Raw genomic sequence first — 12,380 nt, 5'->3', positions numbered from 1 at the left:
TGCTATACAGCAGAGGTTGGCACAACTTTGTAAATCACCTATACTTCAATAAAAAAAATCAATCAGCATTGCTTATGAACAGAGAAACCATTTTGTTTATTTATTTTTACTTTTAATTTTTACTTTCATTTTGAAACAATATTAGAATAACAGAACATTGCAAAAGAAGTACCAAGAAGTCCCATAAACCATTCACTAAAATTCCACAAATGTCGCTATCTTACATAGCACTGTACATGGCCCAAGCCAGGGAATTATCAGATACAATACTATAGGTTGTACTAATACACAGGCCTTATGCAAATTTCACCAATATTCCCACTAATTTCCTTTTCCTAGTCCAAGGTTGAGTCTGGGGATCACACAATGCATGTAGTTGTCATGTCTCCATAGTCTCTCCAACCTGTGACCATTTCTCAGTCTTCCCTTCTCTTTTATGATCTTCACATAATTGATCACATATGATCTTCAATAATAATTGTCTAATTATATTTTTAACATCTTTATTGGAGTATAATTGCTTTACAATGGTGTGTTAGTTTCTGCTTTATAACAAAGTGAATCAGCTATACATACACATATATCCCCATATCTCCTCCCTCTTGCATCTCCCTCCCATCCTCCCTATCCCACCCCTCTAGGTGGTCACTAAGCATGGAACTGATCTCCCTGCGTTATGTGGCTGCTTCCCACTAGCTATCTATTTTACATCTGGTAGGGTATGTATGTCCATGCCACTCTCTCACTTTGTCCCAGCTTACCCTTCCCCCTTCCCATGTCCTCAAGTCCATTCTCTATGTCAGAGAAACCATTTTAAATTAAAAGTATTCAAGGAAGGAAAGGACATAGAGATAAGTAGTAGGTGACAAGTTGTGTAAAGGGTCTAAGAAAAGGAGAATTCAATTAACAAGGGGTCCTGTTTTCAGAGGGATCTCGTTTGACAATCAGAAACCAAGTCAGCCAGGAGGAAGGGGGAAAGGATGAGACAGAAATAAACAGAGAATCAAAGGTTAAGATCCAGGGAAAGAGGGACCTCTTTCAGAGAGATAGTTTATTAGTACTATTTTGTTGATTAACTAAAGTAGGCCAGAAGAATGTATTGGTCTGTAGAGGAAAATAACCCAAAATAGTGTGCTGCTAACAGAGACTGCACTCCCCCCACCTCCCCCTATACCCTTGCATACAGAACAGTTGTTACCCTGCAAATTGCAAGTTAGAAACTTTCAGGTGTTCTCATGGCTTGGAAAGACATCCCTGCATTTGGGATGGATTCAGCAGCAGGTAGCTCAGACCAAACTTTAAAATTAAAAGAAAATAACATTTAATATCTATCATGGACCAAGCATTAGTAAAGGATTTATATATGTTATCTCATTTAATCATTTGTTTGTTCTATATTTGCTAAGCACCAACTGTTGTGTCATATACTTTCCCAGCAATGTTATGATACAATTGTTTATTACCATCCTTAAGTTACAGAGGGAAAAGGGGGGGTGGGCAAAGAGTAATTGAGTTATGTGCTCAGGGTCACACAACTGGTAAATTGATAATCTAGGCATATTTAATTTTTGTTTGGGAACAGTATATTCAAATCTTCTCTTCATCCAAACGATTTGTGCTTCTGGGAAAGTTGCTTACATTTTGTTTTTCTCTCCTGTGTTTCTCATACTGTAAAAGGGAAAGTGCTCACACTATTCTCAAATTTGACTTATGATAACTCTGGTGTTTCTTGAAGGAAAAAAAGGAGCACTGATGAAATGGACTAAGTACTATAACCATTATCCCCCTTAAATAATCGAAACATAATTTTTCTCATAAAAACACTATGTGCCCACACAACTTTAAGATATACAAATACTTACGATTCTTAACTCTGACACAGAATCTGTTTATGGAGAGCACAGATTCAAATGAATATTGTTAATATGAATTTGAAACTGAAAGAGCAGCAACTTTAGAAAATGTAGCATTGGCTGTGATTTATATCTTTTAAGAACATTTCTTCAATGTCTATTCACCACAAAGTGCTTCTCACAAGTTGTCATATTTATACGTGTCCTTGTAAATGTTTTAGCTAAACCTGAGTTTCACTTCTAGATCCAATGTAAATAGGAAACTTTATGAAGACAAAACTCAGAAACAACTAAAAGTTACATGGTAAAGATTTGGCCTTGCCAAGCTTTCTCCAAAATAAAACTTAGTGTTTAAAGTCATATGCTAGAAACCTCTCCAATTTTTAGATTGATGAATACATATTTAAGAGGTTATGTAATGGCATATATGCACCAACTACATCCAGAGTGGCTGAAGAGGATTCAGCTTCCAACTTTATAGGCATTCCTTGTGCTCACATACCAAAATCCTAGTTTCTATGTAAAGTACTTTCCAGAGTATACAAGAATTCTATAGTTCCTTGAGTATCATTTTAGTCAAGGACACAGGGAAATCTTCAGAACCCAAATACTCACTGAGATGAAAGAAATGTCTTATTTATTTGTGTAACATAACAGGGATTGCCCCTACCTGTCACTCCTGAGACAAAGAATAGATTCCCCAGCATTTATTTTCTCTCAGAGGCAGGCTTCTAATATGGGCTTGCAGCAAAAGTCTTGAGTGCAAGTCCAAGCTCTACCACAGCTCTATACGTCAGACCAGTGACTCTCCAAGTGTGGTCCACAGACTTAAAGCAATAGGATCACCTAAGAAATTAATGGGAATGAAAATTCCTGGACTCTCCAAGCTACTGAATCAGAAACTCTAGGGGTAGGGCCCAGAAGTCTGGGTTTTAACAAGCACTCCAGAGATTCTTTTTTTTTTTTTTTTTGGAGGGGGTTATAGTTGTTTTACAATGTTGTGTTAGTTCCTACTGCACAGCAAAGTGAAGTAGAATTCCCTGTGCTATACAGCAGGTTTTCATTAGCTATCCATTTTATACATATTAGTACACATATGTTAGTCCCAATCTCCCAATTCATCCCACCCTCCCCCTTCCCCCCTTGGTGTCCATACATTTGTTCTCTACATCTGTGTCTCTATTTCTGCCTTGCAAACCAGTTCATCTGTACCATTTTTCTAGATTCCACATATATGCGTTAATATATGATATTTGTTTTCCTCTTTTTGACTTACTTCACTCTGTATGACAGACTCTAGGTCCATCCACATCACTACACATAACTCAATTTCATTTCTTTTTATGGCTGAGTAATATTCCATTGTATGTATATGCCACATCTTCTTTATCCATTCATCTGTCGATGGACACTTAGCCTGCTTCCATGTCCTACCTATTGTAAATAGTGCTACAATGAACACTGTGGTACATGACTCTTTTTGAATTATGGTTTTCTCAGGATATATACCCAGTAGTGGGATTGCTGGGTCATATGGTAGTTCTATTTTTAGTTTTTTAAGGAACCTCCATACTGTTCTCCATAGTGGCTGTATCAATTGACATTCCCACCAACCGTGCAAGAGGGTTCCCTTTTCTCCACACCCTCAACAGCATTTATTTTTTGTAGACTTTTTTCATGATGGCCATTTGGACCAGTGTGAGGTGATACCTCATTGTAGTTTTGATTTGCATTTCTCTAATGATTAGTGATGTTGAGCATCCTTTCATATGTTTGATGGCAATCTGTATATCTTCTTTGGAGAAATGTCAATTTAGGTCTTCTGCCCATTTTTGGATTGGGTTGTTTGTTTTTTTGATATTAAGCTGCATGTGCTGCTTGTATATTATGGAGATTAATCTTTTGTCAGTTGCTTCATTTGCAAATATTTTCTCTCATTCGAGGGTTGCCTTTTTCTCTTCTCTATGGCATCCTTTACTGTGCAAAAGCTTTGAAGATTCATTAAGTTTCATTTGTTTATTTTTGTTTTTATTTCCATTTCTCTAGGAGGTGGGTCAAAAAGGATCTTGCTGTGATTTATGTTATACAGTGTTCTGCCTATATTTTTCTCTATGAGTTTTATGGTGTCTGGACTTACATTTAGCTCTTTAATCCATTTTGAGTTTATTTTTGTGTATGGTGTTAGGGAGTGTTCTAATTTCATTCTTTTACATGTAGCTGTCCAGTTTTCCCAGCACCATTTATTGAAAAGGCTATCTTTTCTCCATTGTATATTCTTGTCTCCTTTATCAAAGATACGGTGACCATATGTGTGTGGGTTTATCTCTGGGCTTTCTATCCTGTTCCATTGATCTATATTTATGTTTTTGTGCCAGCACCATACTGTCTTGATTACTGTAGCTTTGTAGTATAGTCTGAAGTCCGGGAGCCTTATTCTTCCAGCTCTGTTTTTCTTTCTCAAGATTGCTTTGGCTATTCGGGGTCTTTTGTGTTTCCATACAAATTGTGAAACTTTTTGTTCTAGTTCTGTGAAAAATGTCATTGGTAGTTTGATAGGGATTGCATTGAATCTGCAGATTGCTTTGGGTATTATAGTCACTTTCATAATTTTGATTCTTCCAATCCAAGAACATGGTATATCTCTCCATCTGTTTGTATCACCTTTGATTTCTTTCATCAGTGTCTTATAGTTTTCTGCATACAGGCCTTTTGTCTCCTTAGGTCAGTTTATTCCTCGTTATTTTATTCTTTTTGTTGCAATGGTACAAGTGAGTGCTTCCTTAATTTCTCTTTCAGATTTTTCATCATTAGTGTATAGGAATGCAAGAGAATTCTTTGCATTAGTTTTGTATCCTACTACTTTACCAAATTCATTGATTAGCTTTAGTAGTTTTTTTGCTAGCATCATTAGGATTCTCTCTATATAGTATCATGTCATCTGCAAACAGTGACAGTTTTACTTCTCTTTTCCGATTGGATTCCTTTAATTTCTTTTTCATCTCTGATTGCTGTGGCTAAAACTTCTGAAACTATGTTGAATAATAGTGGTGAGAATGGGCAACCTTATCTTGTTCCTGATCTTAGTGGAAATGGTTTCAGTTTTTCACCACTGAGAATGATGTTGGCTCTGGGTTTGTCATATATGGCCTTTATAATGTTGAAGTAAGTTCCTGCTATGCCTACTTTCTGGAGATTTTTTTAAATCATAAATTGGTGTTGAATTTTGTCAAAAGCTTTTTCTGCATCTACTGAAATTATCATATGGTTTTTATCCTTCAATTTTTTAATATAGTTTATCACACTGATTGATTTGCATATATTGAAGAATCCTTGCATTCCTGGGATAAACTCCACTTGATCATGGTGTATGATAGTTTTAATGTGCTGCTGGATTCTGTTTGCTAGTATTTTGTTGAGGATTTTTGCATCTATGTTCATCAGTGATATGGGCCTGTAGTGTTTTTTTGTGACTTCTTTGTCTGGTTTTGGTATCAGGGTGATGGTGGCCTCATAGAATGAGTTTGGATGTGTTCCTCCTTCTGCTATATTTTGGAAGAGTTTGAGAAGGATAGGTGTTAACTCTTCTCTAAATGTTTGATAGAATTCACCTGTGAATGGTCCTGGGCTTTTGTTTGCTGAAAGATTTCTAATCACAGTTTCAATATCAGTGCTTGTGATTGGTCTGTTTATATTTTCTATTTCTTCCTGATTCAGTCTTGGAAGGTTGTGCTTTTCTAAGAATTTGTCCATTTGTTCCAGGTTGTCCATTTTATTGGCATAGAGTTGCTTGCCGTAATCTCTCATGATCCTTTGTATTTCTGCCGTGTCAGTTGTTACTTCTCCTTTTTCGTTTCTCATCCTATTGATTTTAGTCTTCTCTCTTTATTTCTTGATGAGGCTAGCTAATGGTTTATCAATTTTGTTTGTCTTCTCAAAGAACCAGCTTTTAGTTTTATTGATCATTGCTATCACTTCCTTCATTTCTTTTTCATTTATATTTGATCTGATTATAATGATTTATTTCCTTCTCCTAACTTTGGGGGGGTTTTGTTCTTCTTTCTCTAATTGCTATAGGTGTGAGGTTAGGTTGTTTATTTCAGGTGTTTCATGTTTCTTGAAGTAGGATTGTATTGCTATAAAATTCCCTCTTAGAACTGCTTTTGCTCCATCCCATGGGTTTTTGGTTGTTGTATTTTCATTGTCATTTGTTTTTAGGTATTTTTTGATTTCTTCTTTGATTTCTTCAGTGAGCTCTTGCTTATTTAGTAATGTATTGTTTAGACTACATGTGTTTGTATTTTTTACAGTTTTTTCCTGTAATTGATATGTAGTCTATAGCATTGTGGTCAGAAAAGATAGTTGATAATGATTTCAATTTTCTTAAATTTACCAATGCTTGATTTGTGACCCAAGAAATGATCTATCCTGGAGAATGTTCCATGAGCACTTGAGAAGAAAGTGTATTCTGTTGTTTTTGTATAGAATGTCCTATAAATATCGAGTAAGTGCATCTTGTTTAATGTGTCATTTAAAGCTTGTGTTTTCTTATTTATTTTCATTTTGGATGATCTGTCCACTGGTGAAAGTGGGGTGTTAAAGTCCCCTACTATGATTGTGTTGCTGCTGATTTCCCATTTTATGGCTGTTAGCATTTGCCTTATGTATTGAGATGCTCCTATATTGGGTGCATAAATATTTACAATTGTTATATCTTCTTCTTGGATTGATCCCTTGATCATTATGTAGTGTCCTTCCTTGTCTCTTGTAATAGTCTTTATTTTAAAGTCTATTTTGTCTGTTATAATATTTTGTTCTATACTTCACATCAAAAATAAACATCATTATACCACCTGATGATGACCATTAAAACTTTTTCTCACTTTTGTCAGGTCAACTTTTTTTCAAATGACTGCAGTTTGAGAAACAACCAGTCTCCTGAGGGAAACAGGAGCCAGAGAAAAATCTTTCTTAAAGATAAATATATATATATATAATTGCTTCAAGGTAACTAAAAAACTCAGTGACTTACTTTTCTCCCTGTTGAAATGGCTGAATCATAACTACTTCAGACTGAGTTTTCTATTCTTTCTTTTAGAATCTAGAAAGAGGTTGGTAACCCTTTCCTCCTAGAAATTCCTCTATAATATCTTAATCCAAAACCCTTCTGCAGCAAATCACAGTGTGGGGTTTTTTTTCTCCATTATTAAAAGTTAAAAAAAAAAAGTTATTAAGGCAGCTGGTTGCTGTCTCCCTTCATATAATGAACTTAACAATGAAATTAGCACCTACCTACCTCCCTTCTCTTTCCAAGCTAATTAATGCCACTTTCTTTAATTTTTCTACTTTTAAATTTCTGTCTTTATATTTTTCTTATGATCTCTCTATGGCCCACTTCAAACATGAAATCCAAAGTTCTTACAGAACAACATTCATATTTGTTTACTTGTCTCCCCAGAAATTCCTGAGGATAGAAATTCTTCAAATCTTCATGACCAAATCACAGAAGAGAGTTTAGCTTGGTTGAACTGAATTGTCATATAAGCCTCACTTAGGAGAGTTATATCTCTCACACATACAGGTGCTAGATAGAATACTAAAACTCGTTGTTTTACCCAGATATAATGAGTTATTCTACCCAAATATAATGAGACATACCCCCAAAATGTATGTCCACCTAGAACTTCAGAATGTGACCTAATTTAGAAAGAGGTTTTACAGATGTAATTTGTTAAAATGAGAGTATACTAGATTAGGGTGGGCCCTAATCCTAGGGCTGGTGTTCTTATAAGAAAACAAAGACATGTTATTTTAATGCCCAGTTTGTGGTACTTCATCACAGCAGAACTAGGAAACTCGTAAACCAAGCATCACTGTTTCCCCCACTATCTGAGCAACTGGCAATGTTTCCTTATGGTTCACTATCCATCACAGGCCATGTCTCAAAATTGTTACTCCCTCCAAAAGAGATACAAATAAAAGACATTTTGTTTCAGATCATCCTTTTCCTCAAAGGCTTGTTCATTCAAAATCCACATCCAATTCCATCAATATAATAAAAAATGTAAGAAAAAGTGAACATATGATTAGAAAAGGTAAAAGGGCACCCAGTCATTAAAAGTCACATATTTGAAGAACTTTCATTTAAGGAAAGTGCTCAATATATAATGTTAAAAGAAAAAACAAGATACATATTTCTTATGAAATATGCTTTCAACTTTTTAAGTGCACATATAAAAATAAGATACTTGAAGAAAAAAAAACAGCAATAAATACTCTGGGAGACAAACCTAAAGATACCTTATATTTGGCTCTTTCTATCCTTGTTTATTTTCTGGATTTTCTACAATGAATTAATTACTTCTATGACCAGAAAAATGTTATTTACACAGGTTATTTGAAGACAAGAGAACTAAATGGGAGAAAAAAAATTTATCTTAAAAAAAATCTTAACAATCCCTATTCATCCAAGAAGCACAGGACACTTTGCAAACTATTAAAATGAATAAGTTTGACATGTCTTAGATAGGAATTGGATATCAAATAATTTTATCTGAGGCACTGAAAATTTCCTCAAAGTGTGCAATGGTATATCAAATCAAGAAATCAGGCCCAGAGTTTTGCTTTCTCTCTACTGATCTTTCTACTACCAATGACAACTTTTACATACTTGGATGGTACTTCTTTAAAAAGAAAATTCAGGGACTTCCCTGCTGGTCCAGTGATTCAGAATCTGCCGTCCAATACAGGGGACACGGGTTCAGTTCCTGGTCGGGGAACTAAGACTGAGTGCCACAACTACTGAGTTTGCATGCCACAACTAGAGAGCCCACGTGCTGCTACTACAGGGCCCATGTGCTCTGGTGCCTGCACACTACAACTAGAGAGCCTGCACACTTAACTAGAGAGAAGCCCACATTCCACAACTGGAGAGAAGCCCACGCATCACAACTAGAGAGGAGCCTGTGTGCTGCAATGAAAGATCCCATGTGTCACAACGAAAGATCCCGTGTGCCACAACTAAGACCCAACACAGCCATAAATAAATAAATAAGAAAATTTATACTGGGAAATTAAGTATCATGAAACCAATCCAGACATAGCATAACGTGAAAAACGTATTATTCATTATTAACCACCTTCTTCAGTGCCCACATCCACACACTTTCTTTTTTCCATATATCTAATTCCAAAAATGGCACATCTAATCTCATTCAAATACCTATGCCCAACTGAAAATGTATCATCCTCTTCTCAAAGAAAGACACCAAAATCATGTCCAGTTTCTGAATTGTGCTCTGAGTTTAAGATCTCCATGGGCTGTGAATCCCTCTTGGTGGGTTTCAAATGTGGCTCCTCATGGTCCAGCAAACGGTAAATGGTCCAGCTAAATGATGAATGTGATCATCCCAACAAGCTCACAATACACAGGAAAGGATAAACAATATCATTATCACCAAAAGATCTTCCATTTGAAAGATAGAGAAGGAGAAGGGCCATGGAGAGGTGAAGTGACTTCCTGCTCTGTAGTAGAATGAAGTCCTTAGGGGACAGCCTGATTTTGAGGACCTTCCTGCCACACCTCAAGGAAGCAGGAGGAAGACTCCCTTTCTGGAACTACATTGCTTTGGCACCTCTTTTCCTGTTGGCATATTTTGAAAGGATGGTGATTACCTTTGCTTAGGAGCATTTATAGCTCTCTTTTCAGACGCTGGCTCTTTCTGGCAATAAACTCCCTTAAAATTCTTTAAAATATATATATATATGCTTTAACAGACTTTTCTAAAGAACACACATGTAGAGGTCCTGGAATGGATACTTTTATTATTATTCTGTATTTCTTTGTTGTTTGAAACTTTAAGAAGAATGTATAATTTGTACAACTTTCAAAAAAAGTTTTAAGTTTAAATGAAGAAGAGAAAAAAAGAGATAAGGAAAGAAATTAAAGTCTCAATGTACTAGATCTGACTACATGGTAATAAAAGGACCAATGCATTTCTAATACAGCTAACTCACTATCTGATCATGATGGCATTTTTCTTAATAATCTAGAAATTCTTTGTATTCAACACATATGAACAAATAATTATAACAGTCCCACTGTCTTACTGCAGATCTACATTTAATGTATACTCTTATACAAAAATCCTGGTGAAAATTCAGTTTCAAATATTTAAAAGCCATATGAATAAAAACCAAACTTCTGTGAAACAACTGCATTTTCCAAATAGCACACCAAGTTTCAGGTCATAAAATAGCAACAGACTTAAATAAAGCCCTATTTAAAAAAAAAGAAAAAGAAAAAGAAAAAGCAATAGCTGTAAGCAATAAGCCACTTAAAGAAACTTCTACAGAGCACATTTTCAAATCTTTGGGTTAATACTACACTTCAGGGCAATAGGTATATGGAATTGCCTTTTGCTTTTCTCTCTGTTTTTATGTATGATTGAAAGTTTTTATAATAAAAATAAGTTTTTAGGACATGCACCTCACAAGGTTAATTCTTCCTATTAATGCTAGTAGACAGTGGATGATCACTATAATTATACATATTAGTAGTATTTCACTATTGGTATATATTGTACATACAACATATAATCATTAGAGCTTCCATTCCTTGAATGCCGACTGTGTACAAAATGCTTTAAATCATTATGTAACTTAACAACCTTCCTAAAGTTAGTGGTATTAATATACCCATCTGACAAATAAAACAGCAACTCAGAGAAGTTAAGCCACTTGTTAGAAATTACAAAGTTAGTAAATAGAAAATTAGAACTTTAAACTCGTGTATATGACCCCAAAGTCCATGTTCTTCATTTCTATACTATGTTGCTTCCTGAAAAGGATGGTCTAATTGCTTTTAAAGTTCACTACCATTATTTTGAAACTTACTCTCTTTCACTGATAATCATGGCATAACCTAGAGTCAGTCATTTATCCTCTGTGTTCATCATTTCCCCATTAGTTGTCCCATCTAATAAAATGTGGAAATTTTAATAACTTGAACCAGTTGGACCAAAGCTCAGATGAATTCACAGAATATCTTACTTCAGAGTTTTCAGAAAATTCTGAAATAGATGTTACAAAGGTGATACTAACTCAGATTCTGCCAAAATTACTCTAAATTAATGGGATCTAAATAATGGTGTTTTATCAAAATTGTAAGTACAGAATCACTGTAGAAGAAACTGTGAATTCACGATACTACGAAGGCAAATACTGAATGTAGTTTAAGAACATTATTTTTATTTATTTGTTTAACATTTATTCAATTGAAATTTAAGGCACTGCAGGTATAAAGGTTAAAAAGAGTACTCCTTTCCTCTGTAAAATTACAGTCTAATGGGAAGACAGACTTAAAAAGAATTACTCTACTTTGTGGTATGTACAAACTATAATGGTACCAGAGAAGAATTAGCATCAGAAGGCTGCTTTGGCAATCAGAGAAGGCATCATAGGGCAGAAAAAGAGTTAAATGAAGACATGAATAATATCTTGTAGCAGGATGAAAAAAATCTTGCATCATTTACCAGGTCAACATTAACAACATCCAGTGCTTATTAAACATTCAAAACTGTACTTTTGGAAAACAGTTTGGCAATTCCTTAAAAAAAACTAAAACATGGAATTACCATATGACTCAGCAATTCCACTGCTGGGTATATACCCAAAAGAAGTGAAAGTAGGGACTTGAACAGATATTTGTACCCCATATTCACAGCAGCATTATTCTCAATAGCCAAAAGTAGGAGGCAACCCAATTGTCCATGGGCAGATGAATGAATATACAAAATGTGGCATATACATACAATGGAATATTATTCAGCCATAAAAAGAGGGAAATCTGACACAGGCTATAACATATACAGACTTTGAAGGCATTATACTATGTGAAATATGCCAGTCACAAAAGGACAAATATTGTATGATCCTATTCATATGAGATTCCTAGAGTGCTAAATTCTTAGAGACAAGAAGTAGAATGGTGGTTGCCAGGTGTTAGAGGGAGGGAGGTATGGGAAGTTATAGTGTTTAATGGGTCCAGTTTCAGTTGAAAAGATAGAAAACTTCTGGAGACAGGTGGTGATGATGGTTATGCAACAACATGAATATACATAGTGCCACAGATCTGTACACTTAAAAATGGTTAAAATGGTAAACTTTATGTTATGTATAATTTACCACAAAAAAACTCTACATTTTTTTCTAAAACACAGAAATTACACTCATTTTTCCTATTTGAGTCATCTTCAGTGTAAAATATTGTTCAGTGGGTAAAAAGGACTGAAATCTCAATTTTGTGTTGATCAATCAGAAAAAGTAATTAATGGACTGACAACTATTTATTGAATACCTTGTGGATTGATGGGCTTCTAATTACTACCTTGCAGTGGAAACATGTTCATGCCAACATGAAAAACTGCCATTTCTTTCCCAGAAGTTACAAGTTGCTAAGACCAACTGCTTCTCAGTTATTTGATATAAAGCAAAGTCAAAATTCATCTCCAAATGAAAAAAGCCACTGTT

The 12,380-nt window shown here is 35.0% G+C and overlaps 1 protein-coding gene across 2 annotated transcripts in view; it reads right to left on the bottom strand.

Annotated features, from left to right (window-relative positions):
- LRRC69 (leucine rich repeat containing 69) overlaps nt 1-12,380 on the bottom strand; it is a 95,338-nt gene that overhangs the window by 61,195 nt on the left and 21,763 nt on the right. The window lies entirely within an intron of this gene.

This window comes from Phocoena sinus, chromosome 17, assembly GCF_008692025.1.
Source record: "Phocoena sinus isolate mPhoSin1 chromosome 17, mPhoSin1.pri, whole genome shotgun sequence".
NCBI lineage: Eukaryota > Metazoa > Chordata > Mammalia > Artiodactyla > Phocoenidae > Phocoena > Phocoena sinus.
This window is presented reverse-complemented; position numbering and strand designations above follow the sequence as displayed.